The 27,756-nt window shown below is 37.6% G+C and overlaps 1 long non-coding RNA gene across 1 annotated transcript in view; it reads right to left on the reverse strand.

The window, feature by feature from the left end:
* Window positions 1-27,756, reverse strand: part of LOC140710438 (uncharacterized) — a 60,489-nt gene that overhangs the window by 21,208 nt on the left and 11,525 nt on the right. Inside the window, exon 2 of the long non-coding RNA XR_012091453.1 lies at window positions 1,441-2,115. This is a non-coding gene — a long non-coding RNA (uncharacterized lncRNA). The remainder of the gene's footprint in view (window positions 1-1,440; window positions 2,116-27,756) is intronic.

A 27,756-nucleotide genomic window follows, 5' to 3' on the forward strand; every position in this document is an offset into this window, starting at 1 on the left:
GAGGACTACTCTGTTTTAGATTTTGCTTTAGTCCTAGAATATGGTTCTTTCTCTAGGGCACACTATTTATAGGCTTAGGCATGGCCTTTCTCATGCCTCCATATAATGCCAGAGGTACCTGGAAAGGTCTTATCACTTATGGTGGGCCAGAAACCCACCAAGTTTCAGCCTTGTATGACCTCTGATAGCTTTGCTCACCTCTCAGCCCCAGAGCAAACCATCTCTTCTAGACTTCAGAAAGCCTTGCCCTATTTATACACACCCTGGCACTTGGGAAACAACTCAAAATAATTTCCCCAGCTGACTTATGGGCCCTCCCATTACACAGGTCTCTCCTCTCAAATACCTTTTTCGTTAAAATCTAGTCACTTCAGCATCTCGAAATTTTGATCTCTGCCTTTTCATCGGCTGAACTGTGGCTGTGCTTGGACTCTACCTCCTGCCATTGGGAAAAATGTTCTTAGCAGGAAGGTGAGGTAAATGCATTTTGCCTTATGAAGGTCCCTTCTTTCAAGGACCATGGTTCTATGCAGCCTATTGTTAGATGTTTGAGAACAGTTACCTCATATTTTTTTTGCCCAGGCCTACTGTTCTTTAGAAGGGACATGGTAAGTCTAATACCAGTTACTTTACCATGTCCAGAAGCAGAAGTTCTCATTTTATGTTTTTAAAGGGAAGAGCCATCTAATCACATTTGCTCCTTTTGTATTTTAACCTGGCTCTGTTACAGAGGTTGGATATGAAAAAGCAAGAAGACCTTTAAGAAGAATATTTCAGTAGTCCAGATGTCAGATAAGGACTGTGGTAGTAGAGATGGAGGAGAGACAAATTTGAGAAACACTTAGAATGTAAAAGCAGCAGGAGAGTAAGAAAATATAAAGGCTGGATTTGCAAGGTCAAACCTGCTGATGTCTTCAATGCTATGGCATACCCCTTCAGTCTAAGTGTTTGTTTCCCAAGGCATCGTCTTTTAAGTAACGTAAAATACTTTATTTGGTTTAAATATTATGTCAACAAACTTACCAATAATTGATTTGCACAGTTCAATCCAAACCAGTTTGCATGTGTTTATAGCCCTTCTGTTCTTAGCCAGCATCCCAAAATTCACAATGTCAGCATGACAATCTCAGATCTTAGAGTTTAGCTTTTCATTCAAAAAGTTAATTGAGGTTTGTGTGAATAGGGAAAATAATTAATTTATTATTCTCATGTCCTATTTCAGGCTTATCTCAGGGAAGTACTACTATGAACATCCTGTGCAATGATGGAAGTGGGATAATTGTAAAACACAACATTCACTGAGCACTTCTATGTGAACTATGTTAAATGCTTTATTTAAATCATTTCATTTTATCGTTATGATAACTTGTGAAATGGGATCTATTATTATATTCCTTATAAAGAGGAAAAACCCCATGGCATAGTAAGTAATTGGCATACCTGAAATACAAATTGTGGTCAGTTTGACTTCTAATGTGGTTCCACAGCATCTCATTCAACCACTGTGCTAGAAATAAGAGGTTTCGGTCAGGAGAGAAAAATGGGCAGGAATCCAAAACTGGTTTCTTGATTCAAAAGTTGGGTACTTTACTCATGAAAATGTCAGGCAGCATAAAATGTAAGTGGAGTAGATGCAATGAGTCAACATAGGCAGATCTGAGATGAAAGGCATTCGATTTGGCACACAGATGCTAGCAGAAGGAGGGCAGACACTTGGCCACATAGTCATTTTCTATCTTTTTCTTCCCAGCAGGGTACCAGTTTTGTATGGCTGTTCTTCCCAGCAGCCACGTGCTTCGGAAAGGGACCGCTCTCAGTTCCAAAATATAAATTTTGGGGCCGGGTGGGGTGGCTCACCCCTGTAATCCCAGCACTTTGAGAGGCCTAGGCAGGCAGATCACGAGGTCAGGAGATTGAGACCATCCTGGCTAACATGGTGACACCTCGTCTCTACTAAAAATACAAAAATTTAGCTGGGCATGGTGACGGGTGCCTGTAGTCCCAGCTACTCGGGAGGCTGAGGCAGGAGAATGTCATGAACCCAGGAGGTGGAGCTTGCAGTGAGCCGAGATGGTGCCAATGCACTCAAGCCTGGGCGACAGAGTGAGATTCCGTCTCAAAAAATAAATAAAATAAAAATAAATAAATAAATAAATTTTGGATAGCCCAAGCCAGTCACGGTCATTCTGCCCTCCTTGCCAGTAATTAGCCATGAGTATGTGATGCAGTTCTCTCTGGTGAAAAGTAAAGGGGGAAAAAAAAAGCAAGTTTCCTCCAGGGTCAGTGTGGAGGTACAACAAAACCATCCTTCCTTGATAAGGAGTGACCTGTGAAGGAAGTGTCTCATTCCTCTGCCGGTGATGAGGTACATGAGGATGTGATGCCTGGGAAGGTAAGAGTCAGCCTAGGACCACGAATAGATGAGCCAACCTGCCAATGTGGCAGAGCAGAAAGGCCGAATGGACCTGGATCTTGGATCATTTCTTTGAGACATGTAATTAATAAACCTTACACTTACTTTTCATGCTGTAATAAATTTCTTCATTATTTAACCACTATTAGTTACACATTCTGTTACTTAATACTGAAAGCATCTTAACAGATACCGAACGTTTCCTGTTGGCTTAGACCAGAGGTGGACAAATGTACTCCGTAAAATGGCCAGATAATTAAGTATTTTCTGCTTTTCATCCCATACAGATTCTATCACAAATATCTAACTCTTCCATTACAGCATGAGAGCTGCAAAAAAATTATGTAAATGAACGTGTATGGCTGTATTCCAATAAAACTTTATTTATAAAAACAGGGGGCTAGATTTGGCCCATGGGCCGTAGATGGCCAACCCTGACTTAATAAATTCATATGCACCTAACTTAGTAAATTTAGACACAATCTCTTTGGTCAGCTCTAGGCTGAATAGATTTGGGGATACACCTACCAGTCTCTATCACAGTACTTTTATCCAACCAACTGACCCATGAATGTCACAGAACATTCAGGACCAACATTATTCCATATACTTACTCTGACAATAGGGTTCAATCTTCTACTTAGTACTTCCCATTTAACAAGCATGAAGTTGTCTACATATTTTTTTGAAATACTCATAAAACAATTGCCTTTCCTATATATTTTTGAAGAGATTAGAGAGTAATCTGACACAGAAGGGATGTTAAAATAGATATTTCATACATATGTAAATAATGAAGAAGTCGAGAAACAGATGAATGAATGAATGAACAAAAAGAGTGAGCAGAGATTGAATTGATAAAGACCTTAAGATAAAGTTCTATGACTAGGCAAAAGGAAGAGAATTTGGGGGGATGGAAAAGCAGAATATATTAATGAGTTAGAATACTGTCTCCCCAAATATGTTCATGTCCTAATTTTCAGAAACCATGAATTTGTTCCCTTCCATGGAAAAAGGGACTTTGCAGAAGTGATTAAGATTACGGATTTTGAGCTAGGGAGATTATCCCAGATTATTCAGGTTGCCCAATGTAATCAAATGAGCCATTAAGCGTAGAATTTCTCCCAGTTGTGGTCAAAAAGTATGATGATGAAAGAAGAGTTGAAGAGGTGGGATGTTGCCGGCTTTGAAGATGAAGGGGTCTTGAGTCAAGGAAAGTGGGCAGCCTCTAGAAGCTGGAAACAGCAAGGAAAGGAACTCTGCCATTGTGCCTCCTGAAACAAACATAGTTCTGCCAACATGTTGGTTATAGCCCAGTGAGACCTGTGTTGGACCTCTGACCCACAGAAATATAAGATAATAAATCTGTGTTGCTTTAAGCCAACAAATGTGAAGCAGTTGGTTAAAGCAGAAATTGAAAACTTACACAACTGATAGACCATATAATATCTTTAACAGTTTCTTAGAGATCTGCTATGTTGATTGCCATTATTCCTCCTTATTCTCTTACTACTCTTTTGCCTACCCTATTCTTCACACACATACTGTAGCTCTATATTTCAGTAATATTGTTGTCTGCTTTAATAACACCAAGACTAAATATTTTTAATCTAAACAATATAATGGTTTAATTCATAAAATCTTAATAGATAGACCAGGCATGATTTCCAAATAGTCACCATAAAGACACCAAGGGAGAAGGCTGCTATCCTTGATCCAGTGTAATTGGGCTGCATAGATCTCACTTGCTCTACTAGAAAGACAACAGGTTTGGTAGCTCTGCTACTCATAGAGACATCGTGGGGAGCCTTCATAAGTAGTTTTTTGCCTGTGCTTCATTCCCTGTTTAAAACTGTAAGTGAAACGAATAACTTTCATTCATCTCATCCCATCTCTCAAAGGTATTATATAGCATTTAACAACTTGTAAGTATGCCACGGACAGGAATTGACAGGACAATGTTGATTTACAATAATAATATTAATAAACTTGTGAAACTGTATAGACTTAATAAACTTGTGAATCTGTGTAGGTCTCAGGTTGATTCTTCCATACTGCTGTTCTCTCTCCTCAGCTAGAATAAGCAGAATCTGACATATAATGCCAAATTCATTTTCACCAAGGGCCCCCTCTCTACAAGAACTTGGTCAGTTCAGAGAGAACAACTCAAGGAGAGTTGGTTCCCTGCCCTCCACTTTCATGCCTGTCTGCTCTGGGTGGCTAGGCTAGAACAGAATGAGCATTTCTACACATACTGAAGGTAGGGCCTTCATAGTGCTCCTTGTCTTAGCCATCTGTGCCACATCCACTGCTGCACGTATTTGAGTATTGTCCCACATCATTCCCCATTACATGAAGCTGGCTTCATGCAGTGTGGTGCAGAAGATAGGTTGTTAGCCTCAGCTGAAGACCCCACTTCTCCAAAGCAGTGGAATTTCCAAATAACCTCCCTTCATATGCTGCCTGTTCAACTCTCTTATCCTTCCACCATGTTATTTTGCTGTAAGATGCCCAGCAACCCAAAGAAAAATACAATAATTTTTACTGATGAATAACACACATCAGGTCCATATCCATGACATGTGGAATGAACTAGTGGCTAACTTACACTGCTTATACTAAGCACTCTGTAAGGTAACATTTGAACTCTGGTCTTTTCCCAAGGGTTTGTCAAATAACAAATAAAATATAAATTCATGATATTACCAAATATTAACCCATAATTCTCCAGCTTCTAGGGCATCCCCAGGCTTCAATCACCTATTTCAGTACCAATTTCCAGACTATTCCGAAAATACAAAAACAGCAGTACAAAAACACTATTCAAATATTTTAAGAAGTCACCTTAAGGAAAAAAAAAAAAAAACAAACAAACAGGTTCCTGGCTTGTCCAGGAAAGATGATACTTGCCATTTGTTAGTTTTCTGGACTAAGCTTTGGTTTTAAATTGGGGGATTCTGGGGAGGCCTAGACAATAGATTCTAGAGACTGGTATGGTATAGTTTCTCCAGTTTGCAGGTTCTCACAGATTGGTCAGGGAAAGCTCCAGAAGTTCCTTTATTGTGGACTAACATCAAGGTCACCTACATGAAAAGGGAGATATTTTTTCACAGATTGCAAAGGCTAATTTCAGAAAGAAGATGGAGACTTGGAGCACTGTTATGCTTATATAAGATTAAAGGAAACAAGGAGAGTCATAGACTAGATTTTACTTATTTTCTGGACCCACTGAATTGTTGCAAAGTTGAACTTCTGTGGCTCAAGATGTCTTATTTATTTATTTGTTTATTTATTTATTTATATTTTTTGAGACAAGGTCTCACTCTGTCACCCAGGCTGGAGCGCAGTGGCACAATCATGGCTCATTGCAGACTTGATCTCCCAGGCTCAAGCCATCCTCTTGCCTCAGCCCCCAAGTATCTGGGACCACAGGCACGTGCCACCATACCCAGCTAATTTTTATTTCCTTTTTGTAGAGACAGGGTTTCACTGTGTTTCCCTGGCTGGTTTCAAACTCCTGGGCTCAAGCAATCCTCCCACCTCGGCCTCCCAAAGTGTTGCGATTACAGGTGTGAGCCACCACACCCTGCCAGGATACCTCTTTTGATGTATGAATAAAAACAAAAGCAAAATGTGTTCTCAATACCAGTATCTTATAGAAAAAAATGTCATGAAAAAGATGCAAGCTGCCATATTAACACAGAAAACGAAACCACCCTTATCCTCATGTAATGCTTGGTTGCCTAAATCCTAATTTTAAAAAACTGACTAAATAAAAATAACTAACAGCAACATCAGTTACATGCCATGAAATGAACATTCTAGTCAATTCACAAATGTTAATGTGTCCATTGGCAGTGATTTTGATTAACCCAAAGAACAATTTCAAAGGAGCCTATATCTCAAAGACTAAGTTTGACGTTCAATACACTTTCCTATCTCACTTTTCCTGACAATGAAAATCTAGGTTTAAATCATATAGAATTTCATAGAATGACCTAGACTATTTTGGAGGCATGTATGGTTAAAATGCATTGTATTTGTGCTGAATAATCAAACTCTCTTCAAATGTTATTTTTCCTTGGTAGTGGGCTAATCCTGTATTTCCCTCTACAATTAATGATAGTTTTGATTGCTAGCGTTACAAGATTCTTTTGGTGCCAGTTTGCCAGCAAGAAATCTTTGCGCCTGCCATATCCTTTGCCTAGGGCCTTGCTCGGGCCTGCCATGCTTGCTCTGCCTGTGGGGCCCAGCAGACTGTGCTCAGCCCGTGTCCCAGCCCAGATACCGCGGCAGAAAAGGGACTCTGTGCTTAGCCCACAGCTGGACCAGGTGTGTCACGAGTAAATTTTGTGTTGGGCACCAATGTCTAGACAAGGGGAACACGGTGGCACCTGAAAACTCAGAGATGCCAGAAACCGCGGAGTCCCTGGAGGTGTCACGGCTCTCACCCAGGGAGTCCCGAGGTATGAGCCCCCAAGAAATGTTGCAGTTTTGGTAGTTCTGCAAGAAAGCCAGGAGGGAATGGCGCCCGATGGGTTCACTTCATACCCACAGCTAGGCAAACAGGGGCGTGTTCGAGCTCTCTTCGCGCCCACCGCCCGTAGCGTGGCAAACTGGGGGCCTGTTACAGCTCCCTTCGCACCTGCTGCCCACAACTCAGAAAACGGGGGCGGGTTACAGCTCCTTTGTTCTCACCACCCACAGCTCAGCGAGTTCCAGGTTCTTGTACCACGACCAAGAGGAATGAAGTACACAGACACTGGAGAGTAAGGCAGAGAAGAATTTTATTGAGTGACAGAAGGAAAGCTCTCAACAGCGAGAAGGAACACTGAAAGCGGGTTGCCCTCAGCTGTGAGAGGCAGCCTGAAAGCCGGTAGACCTCTGTGAGGCTGAGTCCAGAGTTTCTATTGGCTCAGAATGGCAGAGTGAGTGCTGATTTGTCCGTGGGTAGGCTTTGGGAAAAGCACCATTCAACTGGTTAAAAGGCATCATCCAGAAGGATCCAACTGAGAGAGAGAGAAAGGGTAAATCTCACTCCAGTTGAGGGATCTATCCAGAACCACAGCTCAGTTTTCAGGCTTTCAACTGTCTTTGGCTTAAAGGTTGGATTTCACTGGGGACCCATCCCTGTCTGCCAAGAGATATGTCTGTCTCTTGTAGCTAAAACCGGCACAATCAAATTTAGCCTGGTGTTCAAAAATTAATATATGCTCTGACATAAGACCAACCCTGAATATAAGATCATCCTTGATATTTGTGATAAAAATCCTGAAGTCATTTTTGGCCAAGTTGAATATATATAAAGATTTTAGGAGTGTAGATAAAATTGTCAAATGTCTACTTATAGTATTTTGTTGATTTAGTTATACCTGCATATTAAAGTTGACTATATTAAATATATTACTGGGGAATATTGCTTTATCCACTCACATATTTTACAAAATAATTTCATTCATACTTTTCACATGCGTGTTTAACATCAGTATATTGATTTTCACCAGGGTCACAGAGTCATCTGACACAGATTTCCAGGGTGCGCTCTGCATTCACGTCTGCCTGGGTTCTTTGAGATACTGCCCTATGTCAACCCACATATAATGCAGACACTTGCTCTTTTATCCCAAGTGCCAATTCACATAACATTAAAGCTGACAATTTTTTTTATGTAGTTGTATACTCTTGATTCTTGATTTCTACAACTGAAGTGCTGTGCTACGTTTTTGTTTTTTTGAGTCTGGCTTTGTCAGACAGACTGGAGTGCAGTGGCGTGGTCTTAACTCACTGCAACCTCTGCCTCCTGGGTTCAACCGATTCTCCTGCCTCAGTCTCCTGAGCAGCTGGGATTACAGGCGCGTGCCACCACGCCAGGCTAATTTTTGTATTTTTAGTAAATTCAGGGTTTCACCATGTTGGTCAGGCTGGTCTTGATCCACTGACCTCGTGATTCCACCCGCCTCAGCCTCCCAAAGTGTTAGGATTACAGGCGTGAGCCACCGCGCCCGGCCAGTGCTGTGTTTATTTAATGACATTAAACACTTGCAATTTTAAGGTCATGTTTCATGAAACTATTACTAAATCCGTGTTAAATTTCTTTGTCTCATTTTGGAACAATTGACTAAGGCACTTTCAGGCTAATGTGTCTTATGCTAATAACCATTCGTATAAAAAAATAAAATAACAGAAAACACCACAGAAGATGAGAGACTTTGCAAGGAATTGATTATAAAGAGTGTGTGTGTGTGTGTGTGTGTGTGTGTGTGTGTGTGTTTAAAAATCTCACCCTTATCTGTGTATATAGTAACATCATTTTTCCAAAACTAAGTTATAGTTCCTTAGTATATTCAGTTTTTCTTATATCCTGCTTATCGGTATGGCATAAATAGCAAACCATAATTTTTATCAGGGACTAAATACGGGTGAATAAAAATAATACTGCATTCAGCTCTGGGTTGAGCTTGTTAACAAGTGAAGAGGGCTAATGAAAACCACAGACAATCCTCAAACCTCATTTCAGCCATTAGTTTCAATCTTGTCCCCTGCTCCTTCTTTTACCAGAATTGCTGACAAGGAGTAAAGTGGGGCTGACTAGGATTTCTCATCCCACACACCTCTGGTAGAGGCGCTAATGAACAGCAGAATGGCTACAAGGCAGCATACCCAACATAGAGAAGAGGCAAGGGAGTGAGGTAATCCTCCAGCTGAATATAAACCACTGATAATGCCAGCTTAATCTCCACTTCTGTCACCTATCCAGAGGCAGCAGTCTTACCCTTTTACTCAAAAATACTAAATAGTTAGAAAGACTTGGCATAAATGATACAATTCAGCCGTTTTATACTCAGTAATAATAATTTGCCTTAAAAGATTTAATTTAAAATCAGTCTTTTAACAGAACATACAGCAAGGTGCAAATCGATTGCTCATTCACATTACCAATTAATAGCACAGAAGAATTCTCTGAAAACCGAAAACATTTTGTTCCTGCTAAAATCATCTGTTGGTTTAACCAAGCTGGCACAGACTGAGCTCACGTTATGCTTATTAGAAAGATATGCTGCACCCAAGCTGTGTTTATTAAATATATGCAGTGCCTACATTACCAGGATTTATAACACACATCAACAGATAAAAATTAAAGACTGTAACATATCCATTCATATTAGAGCGCTTCAACAAAATTCAGCGTAATTGTGAAATTTATTAAGCAACTGAGAAAATATCGATGGACTATAAAGCTTGACTTTTCTTATTTCAGAATAAACCCAAGCTCCATAAAATTCCATTCATTTTCCTATTTAAGTATTTTTAACCTCAAAGTTAAGTGTCCTCTGACAAAGTATTCAAGCCTTTACAAACCCTTACATGCCCTGAAATGTTTTCTTTCCATGACCATAGTAAGCTTGTTGAGAATACGGACAAAAATACCAGGACCATGTAAGCCCCCAAAACAACACCATTCAGTGAGCTCATGGAAAATCAAAAGTGAAACTGATTAGAGACAGGCGAAGTATAAAAGAAACGAACCAAATTTAGCTTCATTACTCAAGCTGAGTGAAATGCAAAACACAAACAATCTAAGGAGGTTCAGGTCCTTTGTATTTTAGCAATTCTTAAATTTTTTATGATTCTGGGTTTTGTGGTAGCTTGGGAGAAATGTTTTAATGTAAGATTCATCTTGACAAGAAGGCCTATAACAATGGTACTGCTTAGAATAGCCCAATTAAAATGTTCACATTTGGTAACTTTGCATTATAGAAAAAGTACACAATGGAATATGGATCATTATCACTTTTTTTTTCCTGGAATCAAAATACTGAATGTTGCATAGCACCAAAATTGCCCCTCCTACCCCTGAAAAAGCCCTAAACCAAGTCTGAATATCAACCAAGTTAATTAAGTCCATATGGGCAGACAGGCATCCTGGGGACTTTTTGCTTCTTAAGAGAAAATATATTGATTCTAACCTGCATATGTGTCTGCTTCTTTTATCTGTATCTTTGCCCAACTATTTTTAATTATATAATTGTTTATTTTTATTGTCACCAGATCATACATAGCGTAAGTGTAAGGACCACATCTGGTTGTTATTTTTTAAAACTATTATAGGTCCAAATGCCTAGGGTGAAAATAAGGCAGAAAAATAGACTAGCTATTGCTGAACTAGTTGTGGTTTATCTAAAAACTTGCATCAGTTCCTCACCTCTCTTGGCCACTAGGGAACCAGCTGGTAGGCTGATTCTCAGCCTCCTCTTCCCCAGCAATGACATCACTTGTGAAATTCCATTTAGGCTCTAGCACTTCCTTCTCTTACCATATACCCCTGAATTCGTAGATTCTAGACTAAACTAAGAGGTTTTCAGCCTGAAAGTGGGACCCGATGAGTGGTAGGCTATGTAAAAGAGTCAGCATTTTCTCATGTAAGTCATGCAAAGTGTCAGATTTCAAGGGTGGAGGTGGCTTCTGAGGTAGCTGCCCTCCTAAATTGGTCATTGGGCAACATTTTACCATGGCCACTGGTCTCCTACCATTAACCTCCCTGTTACCACATAAGAAATCATTGTGGGGTAAATTAATTTCACTATCTCATTGCACAAATAAGTAATTCAATTTGGTGAGAAATCTATAGGACTTTCTTCACAACACTAAAGACATTCATGATCATTGAGCATCTGGTTACCATTTAAAGCACAGAGAACAACCCTACAAAATCTGAGCCATTGCTGTTACTCCTGCATACAAATATCCTCCAACTCAGGGGTCCCCAACCCCCAGTCCATGGACCAGTACCAGTTGTGGCCTGTTAGTAACTGGGCCGTGTGGCAGGAGGTGAGCGGCAGGCAAGTGAGCCAAGTATCATCTGTATTTACAGCCGCTCCCCATTGCTTGCATTACCACCTGAGCTCTGCCTCTTGACAGATTAGTGGCAGCATTAAATTGTCATAGGAACCCAAACCGAATTGTGAACTGTGCATGTGAGGGACCTAGGTTGTGTGCTCCTTATGAGAATCTAATCCCTGATGATCTGTCACTGTCTCCCATCACCCCAAGATAGGACTGTCTAGCTGCAGGAAAACAAGCTCAGAGCTCCCACTGATTCTACATCATGGTGTGTTGTATAACTATTTCATTATATATTACAATGTAATAATAGAAATAAAATACATGATAAATGTAATGCACTTGAATCATCCTGAAATCATCCCCCAACCCTGGTCTACGGAAAAATTTTCTTCCACAAAATCGGTCCCTGGTGCCAAAAAGGTTGGGGACCACTGCTCCAACTCAAGGAACCCACAAAACTTCATGGAGATGCCAAAGATACAGGGGCAATAGTAAAAAAAAAATTATTTTGGTCTGTTTTGAACAGAAAATTGTACTTAACAGGGGGTTTTGATTGTGAAGAATGCTGTATGCCTGACAGCTCCTAGCATATTGTGGGAGCAGAGTAAAGTCTTCAACCATGACTTCTGTTCCTTTGTAGTCCCCAGAAACTATTGCAAATCCAGACACAACTCTGACTGGTGATGAAGAGGATTCCAAGAAAGAACAAAAGTTGAAATGAAATGTCTTTGGAAACGGCATCTAAATCTTTTCTCAATTTTCTGACTAAATTTGCATCTTTTTATCAGATAGATGTGAATAATGCAACAAACATATTGTAATTATGATTTTTAAAAATGTCTTGTATGTCATCTTAAAACTTACAGAGTTCAAGGCTTACCAATGTAAAAATGTTGTCTGGAAAAAAAAAACTAAATGATATGGATAAAAGTCCTCTCAAAATTTGATTTTGTTACCCTTTAAAACTCTCTCATATCTTCTTCAAAAATATTAACTAATACTTGAAACCAGGGACGTGTGCTCTAACTGCCACTCTACAGGCTGCCTTCAGGTTAGATAGCATGCTTTAAGTATGATGCAACCGTTGGATTTTGACTCCACTTAAGGGGTCAGTCTCAGACTGGAAACTGTTTTCCCTTTGGGAGAGAGCCTCCAACATGCCTCTTGCTTTGTAAAGACTTCATTGTAATCTACTTCAAGGAGCCACATCGTCTGGCAAAAGTTGAAGGAAATGTCTGTGTCTGACTTTACTTATTATCATCATACCTCCAGTAGGAGTGTTAAAAAAGTACACTCTCTGAAATTTGGGTTGTGGTTATACTTGGGTCACTGCCTGCTGATAAAATGCCATCAGTGTTTGTTTCCTCCTTAGTTCTAACCTGAAAGGGTGTCATCTAAGATGGTTTGGGGTGGGGGTGGGGGTGAAATAACATGCATGAAGGGAAAATTGCTGCATAAAACCAATTCTGGCCCTGCAGGAACACATTGAACTGAATGTCAAATGACATGGTTGGAGGCACTGGGGACTAACACTCTTTGAGGTCCTCAGCTTCCCATCAATTAGAATAAAAGGTGCCAAATTAACACAAGTCAGACCAAAACAGATTATAAGATAAACATGGGAGTTTGGGGGGATACAAATAGAATGTATATATATAGTTAATTATTTAATGGTGAAAGAAGAGAGGGGGAAATAAACATTGATATCAAACAAAATAAAGATTTTACATTTGAGAGATACTTATTTACCAGTTTGCCAAGATATTTGAAGAAGTGTCAATATATTTGTTAAATAAAACATTCATAAATTTAAAACATGGGATTTCCTTATTATATATTCAAAGGAATGACTTGAATCTGCCAGGCCTGCCATAACAATACACCTCAGACCAGGTGGCTTAAAGAAATTTATTTTTCCAAAGTGCTGGAGGCTGGAAGTCTAAGATAAAGGTGTTGGCAGGTTTGGTTTCTTCTGTAGCTTCTCTCTTTGGCCTTGTCACTGTATCCTCATATCCCCTTTCTCTATGTCCCTGGTATCTCTTCCTCTTTTTATAAGGATTTAGTCATACTGAGTTAGGGCTGCACTTTAATGGCTTCATTTTAACTGAATCACCTCTAAAGATATTATCTTCAGTACATTGTGAGGTACTGGGAGTTGGACCTTCATCTTTTGAATTTGGGAATGGAGACACAATTTAGTCCATAACACTAGGGTTTGGGAGAAAGTATAAATTCCAACTTTAAACTGAGATCCTCTGCCATAGTTACCTAGGAAACTAAATTGATCTGTTTTTAACAGTCACTCAGCAAATATTTATTAAGCACTTACAGCTCAAAAGTCATCCCTTTGAGGTTCTATGCTAGATATAAAATGAATAATAACAGTCCCTGTCATCTAAGTGTAGCTAAGAGACACCTATTCAAACACATGTAATTCTTTGACTAGTTTAGTGGGCCTCTCTAGGTCAAATATGCTGCCCATTCATTAAGAAGAATGAAGAGCTTTTCCACGTAAAAACTTTGTACTTTGTAATTAACAAAGGAAAAAACACTCTTTTAGGAAACTTTGCCCTATTTCACCATTTTGCTGAGATTTGGGCATTCATTTCTTCATGTATGTGTTCTTTCTGTTCAACATTAACGACATAAATGCTATTTTCCAGACACTAGACTTCTTAACGATGCCAACGTCATACATAAATAATCGGAAAATATCAAACCAGTTGTAAAAAAGATAATGTTGACAGTCACTGTTTTTGTAAGTCCTGGTGATGTTACTCAGTTGTTACAATGGATGACCCAACAATGACACATCATCACACAAGTCTATAGCTTACATTATTAGGTTTCACTCTTGATGTTGTACAATGTATGTATTTTTGCAAATGTATAATGACAGGTATCCACCATTATAGTATCATACAAACTAATGTTATGCCCTAAAAATCCTCTCTGCTCTGCTTATTCATTCTTCCATCCCCTCCTAAACTTTAGCAAACATTGATCTCCTCAGACAAAATTATTGTCTCCTCTCAGATTTACTTTTTCCAGAGTGTCATATAGTTGAAATTTTGCAGCAGGTGGCCTTTTTAGATTGGCTTTTTTCACTGAGTAATGTGCATTTAAGGTTCTTGCATTGCTCATTTCTTTTTAGTGCTGAATAATATTCCACTCTCTGGATGTACAGCAGTTTATTTATCCATTCACTTCCTAAATAATATATTGGTTGCTTCCAAGTTTTAGCCAAAATGAATAAAATTGCTATAAATGTTTGAGTGCAGATTTTTGTATGGACATAAGTATTCAACTCATTTGGGAACATTCCAAGGAGTGTGATTGCTGTATTGTATGGTAAGAGTATGTTTAATTTTATAAGAAACTACTAAACTACCTTTTAAGGTGGCTGTACATTTTGCATTCCCACCAGCGTTGAATAAGACTACCCGTCACTCTACATCATCACCAGTATTTGCTGTTGTTAGTGTGAACAATATTAGAATATTTGGCCGTTCTAATAAATGTGAATCTCATTGTTGAAATATCTCAACAATGTCCATTCTGATAAGTGGTATTTCATTGCGGTTTTAATTTGCAATTCCCTGATGATATGTGAAGTTGAACACTTTTTCATATGCTTATTTGCCATTAATATACCTTCTTTGGTGAGTGTGATGGTTAATACTGAGTGTCAACTTGATTGGTTTGAAGGATGCAAAGTATTGATCCTGGGTGTGTCTGTGAGGGTGTTGCCAAAGGAGATTAATATTTGAGTCAGTGGGCTAATAAAGGCAGACCTACCCTTAATCTGGGTGGGTACCATCTAATCAGCTGCTAGCATGGCTAGAAAATAAAGCAAGCAGAAAAACATGAAAAGCCTAGACTGGCCTAGCCTCCCAGCCTACATCTTTCTCCTCTTCTGGATGCTTCCTGCCCTCACACGTCAGACTCCAAGTTCTTGAGTTTGGGGACTCAAACTGGCTCTCCTTGCTCCTCAGCTTGCAGACAGCCTACTGTGGGACCTTGGGATCCTATGAGTTAATACTTAATAAACTCATATATACACACACATGTGTACATATACATATATATATGTATATATATCCTATTAGTTATCTCCCCCTAGAAACCCTGACTAATACAGTGAGGTGACTGTCTGTTAAGATCTCTGGCCGTTTATTTTATTTATTTATTTATTTATTTATTTATTTATTTATTTATTTGTTTTTGAGACAGTTTCACTCTGTCCCCCAGGCTGGAGTGCAGTGGCACGATCTCAGCTCACTGCAACCTCCACCTCCCAGGTTCAAGTGATTCTCCTGCCTCAGCCTCCTGAGTAACTGGGACTACAGGCACGCACCACGACAGCTGGCTGATTTTTCATATTCTTAATAGAGACAGGGTTTTTGCCATGCTAGCCAGGCTGGTCTCAAACTCCTGACCTCAGATGATCTGCCCACCTTGGCTTCCCAAAGTGTTGGGATTACAGGTGTGAGCCACCGCACCCAGCCTTTGGCCCATTTTAAAAATCAGGTTGTTTGTTTTCTTGTTGTTAAGTTTTGAGAGTTCTTTGTGTGTTTTGGGTAAGAGTCCTTTATCAAATGTGTATTTTGCAAATAATGTTTTTCAGTCTGTGGCTTTTCTTCTTATCCTCTTGATGGTGTCTTTCACAGAATAGATTTTTTTTTATTTTAATGAATCCAGCTTATCAATTATTACTTTCACAGATCATCCTTTTGGTGATATATCTAAAAAGTCATCATTATACCCAAAGTTATCTAAGTTTTTTCTTCTGAGTTGTCTTCTAGGAGTTTTATAGTTTTGCATTTTACATTTATATCCATGATGCATTTTGAGTTAATTTTTGTGGGATATAAGATCTTTGTCTATAATTATTTATTTATTTTTACATGTGAAAGTCCAGTTGTTCCAGCACCATTTTTTGAAAAAGCTATCTTTTCTCTATTAAATTGCCTTTGCTCTGTCAAAGAACTGTCAAAGATTAGTTGACTATATTTGTGTGGGCCTATTTCTGAGTTCTTTATTCTCTTCCACTGATAAATGCGTCCTCTTTTTTATCAAAACCATATTCATTTGATTATCATAGCTTTATGGTACATCTTGAGGTCCTGTTAAGTCAGTTTTCCAACTTTGTTCTTCCTCCTTTAGTATTATGTTGACTATTCTCTGTCTTTTGCCTTTCTATGTAAACTTTAGAATTACCTCATTAATATCCATGAAATATCTTGCTGCAATTTATATTGGGATTGCATTAAGTCTACAAATCAAGTTAGAAATACCTGGCATATTGATAATATTGCATCTTCCTAATCATGAACACAGAATATTTCTCTATTTATATAGTTCTTCTTTTGTTTATCAGAGTTTTGTAGCTTTGCTCATATAGATCTTGTACATATTTTGTTAGATTTATACCTAAGCATTTTTTTTTGGATGCTAATGAAAATGATACTGTGTTTTTAACTTCACATTCCACTTGTTGATATGTGGGAAAGTGATTGACTTTTCTGTATTAATCTTGTATCCTACAACCTTGCTATAATTGCTTATTAATCCCAGGTGGGTTTTTTAAATCAGTTCTTCCAGATTTTCTACATAGATTATCATGTCATCTTCAAAGACAGCTTTATTTCTTCCTTCACAATTTGTATGCCTTTCATTTCTTTTTCTCACCTTATTTCACTAGCTAGAACTTCTAGTATGATATTGAAAAGGAATGATGAGAGGAGACATCCTTGACTTATATCTGATCTTAGTGGGAAATCTTCTAGTTTCTCACTATGAAATATAATGTTAGCTGTTTTTTGGATATTCCTTATCAAATTGAGGAAGTTCTCCCTTATTCCTAGCTTGCTGACAATTTTTACTATGAATGAATTTTGGAACTTATCAAATGCTTTTTGTGCATCTATTGATACAATCATGTTATTTTTCTTTTTTAACCTGTTGAATTGACTGATTACGTTAAGTAGTTTCAAAATTCTGAACCAGCCTTGCATACTTGGGATAAATTCCACTTGGTTATAGTGTATAATTATTTTTATATATTGTTAGATGTAATTTATTAATTTTTTTAGGGTTTTTGCATTTGTGTTCATAAGAGAGATAAGTCTCTGGTTTTCTTTTATTGCCTGGTTTTGGTATCAGGGTAATTCAGACCTCATAGAATGAGTTAGGGAGTGTTCGCTCTGCAGTTACATTCTATCAAAGAGATGTAGAGAACTGGTATAACTTTTTCTTTAAATGTTTCATAGAACTTATTAATAAATCCATTTAAGTCTGGTGTTTTCTGTTTTCAAAGGTTACTATTAATTGTTGATTCAGTTTCCTTAACAGATATAGGTAGGCTTATTCAAACTGTTTATTTCTTCTTGTATTTTAGCAGTGTGTGTCTCAAGAAATTGGTTTTCTTCATCTAGGTTACTGAATTTGTAAACACACTTTCTTTTATTCTTAGTAAGTCTGGCTAGAGGCTTATCAATTTTATCGATGTTTTCAAATAACCAGGTTTGGTTTTGTTGATTTTCTTCATTGAGAGAATCAATAATTTCTGTTTTCAATTTCTTTGGTTTTTTGCTCTCAATTTTATTATTTCTTTTCTTCTGCTTCCTTTGGATTTAATTTGATTTTTCTAGTTATTTTAAGGTGAAAGTTTAGATTAATGATTTCATCTCTTTCTTCTCTTCTAATATATTCATTCAATACTATATATTTTTTGTAAGCACTGCTTTCATTGCATGCCACAAATTTTGATAAGCTGTATTTTATTCTCATTTATCTTAAAATATTTTATCTTGATACTTCTTCTTAGAACCATGTGTCATCTACAGGTATGCTGTTTAATATACAAATGTTTTGGGATTTGCCAGATATCTTTCTATCATTGATTTCTAGTTTAATTCCATTATGGTCGGAGAGCACACATTTTATAATTTCTACTTTTTTAAGATTGGTAAGGAGTGTTTTATGGCTCAGAATATGCTCTGTCTTGTCAAATGTTCCACATGAGCTCGGGAAGAATGTGCATTCTGCTGTTGTTAGATGAAGTAGCTTATAGATGTCAACTATTTCTAGTTGATTGATTGTGCTGTTGAGTTTAATTTTGCCCTTACTGATTTTCTCCCTGCTAGGCCTGTCCATTTCTGACAGAGAGGTATTGAAGTCTCCAACTTTAATAGTAGAGTCATCTATTTCTTCTTGTAGTTCTATCTGTTTTTGCCTCATGTATATTGATGCTCTGTTGTTAGGTACATACCTATTAAAGAATGTTTTGTATCTCTGGAGAATTTGCTGTTTTATGATTATATAATGTCCCTCCTTATCCCTGCTAACTTTATCTGTTCTGTCTGAAATTAATATAGCTATTTCTGCTTTATTTTGTTAGTTGTTAGCATGGTATATCTTTCTCTATTTCTTTATTTCTAAGTTATATATGTCTTTATATTTACAGTTGGTTTCCTTTAGATAATATATAATTGTGTCATGTTTTGTCAGTGACTCTGGTAATCTCTCTTATAGTATTTAGACCACTGATGTTGAGTAATTATTGATAAATTTGGATTCATATCTACCATATATGTTACTGTTTTATATTTATTGCTCTTGTTCTTTGTTCCTATTTTTTCTTCTACTTTCTTTCTGCCCTTTGTGGTTTTAATTGAGCATTTCATATGATTCCATTTTTCTTCATTTTTTAGCTTAGTAGTTATACTTCCCTTTTATTTTCTCTTAGTGGTAATCCTAGAGTTTGCAATATGCAATTACGGATAAAGCAATTTCATTTTTAAATAACTCTATACCACTTCACTGGCAGTGCAAGTATCTTACAATCACAAAATATTCCTAATTCTTTTTTATTCCTTCTGTTACTTAGCTTTCATTTCTTCCTTATACAAATGTACATAGCATTGGTATATCTACAAAGCAGACATAATCTAATACTGTGTTGCTATTATTATTTTGAATAAACTGTAACCTATTAGGTTAGTTAAGAAGAAAAAAAATTACAGTGTATATTTTAACTTCACTCATTCTTACTCTGATGCTCTTCCTTTCTTTATATAGATCTGAGTTTATGACCTATAACATTTTTCTTCCCTCTGAAGAACTTCTTTTAATATTTCTTACAAAGCATGTCCACTGGCAACAAATTCCCTCAATTTTCATTTGTCCCAGAAAGTCTTTACTTTTCTTTCACTTTTGAAGGATAACTTCGCAGGGTACAGAATTTAAGGCTTACATTGCCCATCTGTTCTTGCATACTGTCTACTCTATCCCTTAGAGCCCTTAGCATATTAATCAGAGCTGTTTTAAATTTCGAATCTGATAATTCCAACACTTCTACCATATCTGAGTCTGGGTCTGATGATTTCTCTGTCTCCTCAAACTGTGTTTTTTGCCTTTTGGTATGTCTTGAGATTTTCTTTTGAAAGCTAGACATGATGTACTAGGTGAAAGGAACAATCATGTTGAAGTGCCCGCTGGTCCAAACAATAATAACAACAACAACAGCCAGCTCTCTCTATTAAAAGGGCCAGGAAAGAGGCAGCCTAGCAAGATATAAGGCTTTTACACAAGTATTTACTCCAGGCAAATACCACAGAAAAAACTTATTCTTACCCATACCTATGCTAGCAAAAGCTGATTGGAGGTCTATTCTTCCACCCTTGCCAGTCTGCCAGGATGGTATCAGAAAGGCCGCGTAGAAAGCAGAGTTTCATCCCCACTGAGTGGTGATAAGATTTTCCCAATGGACATCATGTGAAGAGTCAGAACTTCACCATGTCACCTTTCAATCTGGCAGTGAAGAAGTACCTGTCCCCTCTCAGTGGGGTAGTGCCAGAAGAAGCCTACTGGAGAGTCAGGACTTTCACCACCACTCAGTTGCCACAGGCCACCCCCAAGGTATCAACAGAGGACTAGCGGGGAGCTGGAAATCCCACTCCCACCTGGCAATAATAGGGCCCCTCCCCTCCCCGACTTGGGTGTCAACAGATGCTGAGGAGGGAACTGAAAGAAAAAATAGACTAACCCAGAATTATAGTTAGAAACTTCTCCACTCTTTTCTCAACAACTGATAGAGCAACTAGACAGAAAATCAGCAAAGATATAGAAGAACTCCATGAAAGCATCAATCAATAGGATTTAATTGACTTTAGTAGAACATGCCATCTAATAGCAGCAGGATATACATTACTTTTAAACATATCCAAGATAGACTATATGCTAGACCATAAAACCTCAACAAATTTAAAATAATCAAAGTCATGCAAAGTGTGTTCTGCTTCCACCCACCAAGTCTTATATTAGCCCATTTGCACACTGCTGTAAAGAATTACCTGAGACTCAGTAATTTATAAAGAAAACAGGTTTAATTGATTTACAGTTCCACATGGCTTGGGAGGCTTCAGGAAACTTACAATCATGGCAAAAGGCAAAGGGAAAGCAAGGCACGTTTTACATGGCAGCAGGAGACAGTGAAAGGGAAGAGCCATGCACTTATCAAACAACCAGATCTTGTGAGAATTCTATCATGAGAACAGCAAGGCAGAAGTCCGTCCCCATGATTCACCTCCCACGAGGCCACTCTGCCAACACATGGGGATTACAATTCAGGGTGGGATTTGGGTGGGGACACAGAGCCAAACTATATCAACTCTTTTCCATAGATCTTCACCAAGTGTCCCCAGAAATACTGGAAGCAAGACAGGAGAGCTGCGAATGGCCCCTCATACACGTATGCACACAGAGCCAGGCACAGGATTTGAATACCTGGTAGTCTGAGGATGGAGAGGAGAAGTGAGAGAAACTCTTCTGGCACTCTGTCTTACAATGAGTGCAACCAGTGGACTCCTATTGCTGGAAGTAGGTAAAAGAGCTCAAGAACTTTCCCCCTATTAAGTGTAGGTGTGTAGGACCTGCTGAGTGAAGAATGAAGGCAATGCCAGAGAACTGAGAAAATGACTCCAGACACACAACTCCAAAGCTCTGAGAAAGGGAATGCATTCAACCTGCCCTTAATCATTCGAAGACTCTGCTGAATTAAATCTTCCTGAAGTAACAATATGGCCCAAACCTGGCTCAATTCAAAATAGGTTGACTCAGTGCCCACACCAGCAGTATGACAGAAGAAGGGAAGAAACACTCCTCTTGGCACAAATATTATTTACGTCAGTCTCTGCATTTATCTTACACAGAATATACAGCATTCAGTCAAAACTATACGATATGCAAAGAAACAAGACCCATCATTTAAAAAAAAATGAAAGTGTCAAAAGAACCAGATTCAGATATGATCCAAATGTCAGAATAATCAGAAAAAAAATTTAAAGTGAATAGTCACAATAAGACATTAAAGGATCTAGCAGTGAAAGATACAGATGAGCAAATGGAAAATTTCACTAGTGCAATGGAAACTATATAAAAGAGTCAAGTGGAAATTCTAGAACTAAAACAGATAATAACGAAGTCCGTCAGAATTCTTTCCATACACTTATCAGCAGACCAGACACAGAGGCAGAAAACACCAGTGAACTTAAAGACACACCAATAAAATTATCCAAACTGTAATGCAAACAGAAAAAATGTGTGAAAAAAAAACAGCATCTAAAAATGTGAGGAGCAATAGCAAATGGTTTAACAAAAACATAATTGGAGTTCCAAATAAATAAGAGAAAATGGAGCAAAAAAAATTGAAGGAATAATGATTGAGAATTTTGCTAAATTGATAAACACATTTATCTGCAGTTCCAAGAAGCTCATTAAGCCTCAAGCAGGATAAATACAAAGAAAACCACACCGATATGCATCATAGTCAAAGTGCTGAAAGTCAAATATAATCTTGAAAGCAGCCTGAAGAAAAAAGTCACACTTAATACTCAAGTGAAGAACAATCAGAATGAAGTATGACTATTCATCAGAAACAGTGGAAAATAGAAGAAAATGAACTAACGTTTCCAAGTTCTAATAGAAAAAACTGTCAACTTAGATACTAAATCCAGTGAAAATATTCTTTACAAAGGAAGAAAAAATAAATTGTCAGACAGACGAAAGCTGAAAAAATGTGTCTCTGTCTGACCTGTACCACAAGAAATGCTAAATGAAGTTCTTTAGTCTGAAAGGAAATACCAAAGTAAAATTTGTTTTGCAGGAGGGAATGAAGAACATCAAGCAAGAGATCTATGTTGACAAACATAAAGGATTTTTCAAAAATTATTCTGATGTTATGTATATATGAATAATTTATACGTACAGATATATACATAAAAAATTTTAAAATGCTTTAAGTCCTATACAATTATTTTAATTACATATAAGATGTATTTTACAACTCAAATACAGCTATACCTATACCTTTTCAAATCGAGATAGATAGATAGGCATAGATATATGTAAAACTTTTTAAAGAGTCATTATTGACTGTTTAAAGTCTAAGTTACATTATGGGGCTTAGAGCCTGGGTCAAAATACAATGTTTGACAACAAAAGCATGATGGGCAGACATAGCTAATAATTGGAAGTATAATGGTTTAAGATTCTTGTACTAATTATAAAGTAGTAGATTTTAAGTAGGCTATAAAAAGTTACGGATGAATATTTTAGTAACTAGAGCAACCACTAAAAAATTATACCAAGGGGCATAATCTTAGAGTAGAAGAGATTTAACAGAATATTAAAATATACTCATTTCACCCAAGAAAGCAAGAAAGGAAAAGTCTCTACTTTTGTTTATCTAAACAAAAAGCATATGGGACAAAAAGAAAACACACACCAAGATAGTAAGCTTAAATCCAAACATATCAAGAATTAAATTGAATGTAAATGGACTAATGCTGTGTTATGGGGCTTAAAAGACTGCTCTGCAAGTCACAAGCCATAAATCTTGGCAGTGTCTGCATGGTGCTAGTTCTGCAGGCTCACCAAGTGCACACGACGTGGAGGCATGCTTTCCTCCAAGTAGATTACAATGTTTTAGACAGCCTCAAGGCCCAGCCAGAGACTCGTTCCAGGTGCAGAGTCACTGAGGAAACCTGCACTAAGGCAATGCTTAGTTGAGCCATGGGAGCAGGGCCACCCCCTCGATGTCAGGCACCAGTATGCAATGTCAGCATGGAAGAGCTGCAGACACAAGACCCCAACTCATCAGACTGTGTGCGCTGTGTCCAGCAAACCCACGGGTGTCATGCTTCCCAGAGTTGTGGGACAAAGCCCCCATCCCAGTGTGTCCAGAAGATGAGACATTGACTCAAAGAAATTGTTTTCAAGATTTGAGATTTAATGTTGTTTGCCCCATTGGGTTTTGGACTTACTTGGGAATTGTTACCTCTTTCTTCTTGCCTGTTTATCCCTTTTAGAATAGAAACGTATGTCCTGTGCCTGTCCCAACATTATATTTTGGAAGCATAGACCTTGTTTTATTTCATAGGCTCACAGCTAGAGGAAAATTTGCCTCAGCATGAGTCATGCTTTGAGTCTCACCAATATCTAATGTAGGTGAGACTTTGGACTTTAGACTTCTGAGTTGATGCTGAAACAAGTTAAGATGTTTGGAGCCATTGGAATTGAATGAATGTATATGAGAAGAACATGAATTTTGGAGAGCCAGAAACAGAATGCTATGGTTTGAATGTGTCCACTTCAAAATTCAGGTGTTGGACAATGTGGTAGTATCAAGAGATGGGGCCTTTTACAGGTGATTAGACAGACCATGAGGGCTTCTCTCATGTGAATGGGATTAATGCCCTTATAAAATAAGCTTCATATAGTGTTAGGTTGGCTTGTCCTTCCATGTTCCATAATGTAAGGATGCTGCAAGAAGGCCCTCACCAGTTGCTAGCTGTGAGATGTAAATTTCTCTTATTTATAAATTACCCAATCTCAAGTATTCTGTTATAGCAGCACAAAACAAACTGATATATAGCCCAGTTAAAAGGCAAAAAAAAAAAAAAAAAAAATGTCAGGCTGGGGGAAGAAAATAAGAAAAATAAGAAAATAAAGAAAATAAAAATGAGTCCTAACTACATATATGCTGCTTACCAGAACATGCTAAAAAGATTAAGACAGAGACAGACTAAAAGTAAAAAGATAGAAAAAGTAAATTATACAAACACTAAGGATAAGAATGCAGATATGATATATTAGTGTCAAAAAGTAGACTTAAAAAAAGTATTAGCAGATAAAAAAGGAGATTTCATAATGATAAAATCAACTCATCAATAAGTCATACTAATCTTAAATGCATATGAAACTAACAACAAAGTCCCCAAATATATAAATAAAAATTTTACAGACATAAATGAAGAAGTGGACATACCCACATTTGGAGATGTAACATCCCTCTCTCAGTAACTGATAGAACAAGTATAAATCTGTAAGAATATAGAAGATTTGAACAGTATCAACAATGTGGCCTAAAATATTTTTACAGAATGCTATACACAACAACAGCAAACTATACATTCTTTCCAAGTGCAAATGGGTCATTCACCAAGATAGATCATAAGTCATTAAGCAAGTCTTAGTGAACTGCAAAGGATCAAAATGATAGAGAATGTTCTGTGATCAGAACAGTATCAAGTTAGAATTAAACAACAATAAGATATGTAGAAAACCTCCAAATATTTCAAAATGAAATAACAGACTTCTAAATAACCCAAGGGTCAAAGAAGAAATCTCAGAGGAAATTAGAAGCCCATTAAGCCTCAAAAGACTTTACGTCTAAGTGGGAATGAGATTATCAGATCATTTCAGAGAGCAGGTTTTAATTAGTGGAACATAAAGAAGGACTTGGAGGAGCTGTGCATGACAGAAAAAGCACTAAACAGAATTAGAGAACCTGATGCTGTTACATACAGGCTGTGAGACATTTTAAAAACATCCTAGGGAATGTATTTCTCCACCTCAAAATAGGAATGAAAACACTTGCAACTTCATAACTTTGTGAAATTTAAACACAATGCCTGCAAAAGCACCTTTCAAGCCCAGGGCTTGGCCCATTGCAGAAGATGTTCAACAAACATGAGTTGGATGAAAAAAGTAGCTGGGAGCTATCAAAAGCAAGCTTTATAATTTTGCCTAGAGCTCAATCAAGCAAAAAAGAGAAATAAGTGTATTAGTTACATGTGAGGATTTCAGATCATAGCTAACTAGTCCATAAAAAATTATTTAAGGATAGCTCAGGAAAAAAAATAATTTTAGGAGTGAGCTAGGAGTTGAGAAAAGAGAGGGTGTGTTCATATTCTTCTATGCTTTCTCTTAACGGAACCAATGTATTCCAGCACTTTAAACAAACAGTATTTCCACTTCACTGTTATTTACAGCCATAGCCTAAAGCACAAAGATCAGACTCAGCGTCTGATTAAACTAAGTTTTATAGAGAATGACAAAATAATTGGTAAAAACATTTCAGCTTGGGTATGTAAAATAGAAAAAACAAAGTAGCAAATGTTCAAAGCACAATGGGTTTTAGGGAACAACACCGTCTCTTCTCTTTAGCATTTCTCTAGAATTCATATCTTGGCTGGGTGACAAAAAGCTGTCCATCAGCTACAAGTCTGAGCCTATCAGCCTTACAAATCAGAGTTAATAAAAGTCAATCAGGGACGGTTTAACTTGCTTGCTACTGCCTGAAGCGGGATTCAGCCCCAGGGTCTGTCATCCACTTAGAAAATACTTTCTACGACCATCTATACTTCTAAAAATTTACTTATCTGAATTTGTCTAGCTGAGAAAATGTTGTTTATATAAATATATACATGGCCAACACAGATGCATATGAACCCCCTACAGGTAAATGCACAGATATAAACTTAACCCTCTATAATTATAGATGCCTAGAAAGATGCAGGTTTTTTAAACCAATTTTTAAAAACCAGCCTCTTGACTTCAGGGTTTTGTCCTACACATACATGTTTCCAAGTATGAATGGCACTTAATGTCATAATTTTATTTACATGTGCGTTGGCTTGTGACATTTCCAATAAATTAAATATATGTTGATGTATGCATTGCCCAAATCCTGATGACAATGTCCACCAAGATTATGACAGTGGGTCAAAAATTCACCAACTACTAGAGCTGTTTTTCAATCTTGTCAGATCCAAGTCTATTTATAGGCAGCAGCAGAACTTTCTACCTCAACCAGAGCAAATCACATGTGTATTCGTGCTCAGAAGGACCAGATAGGAGAGAGTCAGGAGTAAATAAGAATCTGGGAGAGGTTACAAGGACAGATATTAATCAGAGAAAAGTTTTCTTCTAACCACAAATCCCATAGTTTTCAAGACAAATTTAAAATTGGGAGGTCATGTCAAACAGAATCAAGGCAAAAAGTTTTTGCACATTCACTCACTCAACAAACATTTCCTGAGTGATGGCTATGTGTCTTTTATGTCTGTGCTTTTAACATTGATGTGAGCCACATATGAATTTTTAAATACATATAAAACAAATTAAATGTATATATAATTTAAAGATTATGTGAAATTTTTAAAAGTGCAATTAATTTTTGTGATATATTTTAACCCAATATATCCAGATATAATCATTTTGACATGTCATGAAAATATTTTTTAACTGAGATATTTTACATCATGATTCCAACCAGCCACATTTCCAGTGCTCAGAGCCACATGTGACTAGTGGCTACCATATTGAATAGTGCAGTTCTAGATTCTAAGGGAAAGCAGTGAACAAAACCAAATAATTGCCCTGGTGGAGATTAATCTTTGTGGAGAAGACAGATAGTAAACAGATCAATGTAAGATGTCAGGTTATTAACACGGTCTAAAAGGCCATATGCAATCGGACCCCATTCACCTCTCCAGACTCATCATCATCATCTCCCACTGCTCCCCTGCACTCACCAGGCTCCAGACACACAGTCCATCCTGCCCTTTCCAGAGCAAGCCTGCCAAACACATGGCATCTCATGGTATTTCCATCCCCCTGGAACATCCTTCCCCAAGTTTCTTTAAAAACTTTAAAGAACAATGTACATAATCATAAACAGGCCAGGCACAGTGGTCATGCTGCTGTAATCGCAGCACTTTAGGAAGCTGAGGTGTGGATGGCTTGAAACCAGGAGTTCAAGACCAGCCTGGGCAACATAGTGAGAACTTGTCTCTACAAAAAATTAGCTGGACATGGTGGCACATGCCTGGAGTCCCAGCTACTTAGGAGCCTGAGGTGGGACAACCACTTGAGCCCAGGAAATTGAGGCTGCAGTGAGCTAAGATTGAGCCACTGCACTCCATCCTCCACAACAGAGTGAGACCCTGGCTCAAATAATAACAATAATAATAATAATAATAATAATATGGCTGTAGACGACTGCTTACTATGCACGCTGCACTACATACATTTTCCTCAAACTCCACAACAAAATAACAAAATAGGTACTATTAATATGTACATTCTTTCAATAAGAAAACTGCACTTTATGTAGGTTATACTTATTTATTTAACCAATCTCTCAATTGTTA

This window comes from Chlorocebus sabaeus, chromosome 26 (assembly GCF_047675955.1).
Source record: "Chlorocebus sabaeus isolate Y175 chromosome 26, mChlSab1.0.hap1, whole genome shotgun sequence".
Classification (NCBI taxonomy): domain Eukaryota; kingdom Metazoa; phylum Chordata; class Mammalia; order Primates; family Cercopithecidae; genus Chlorocebus; species Chlorocebus sabaeus.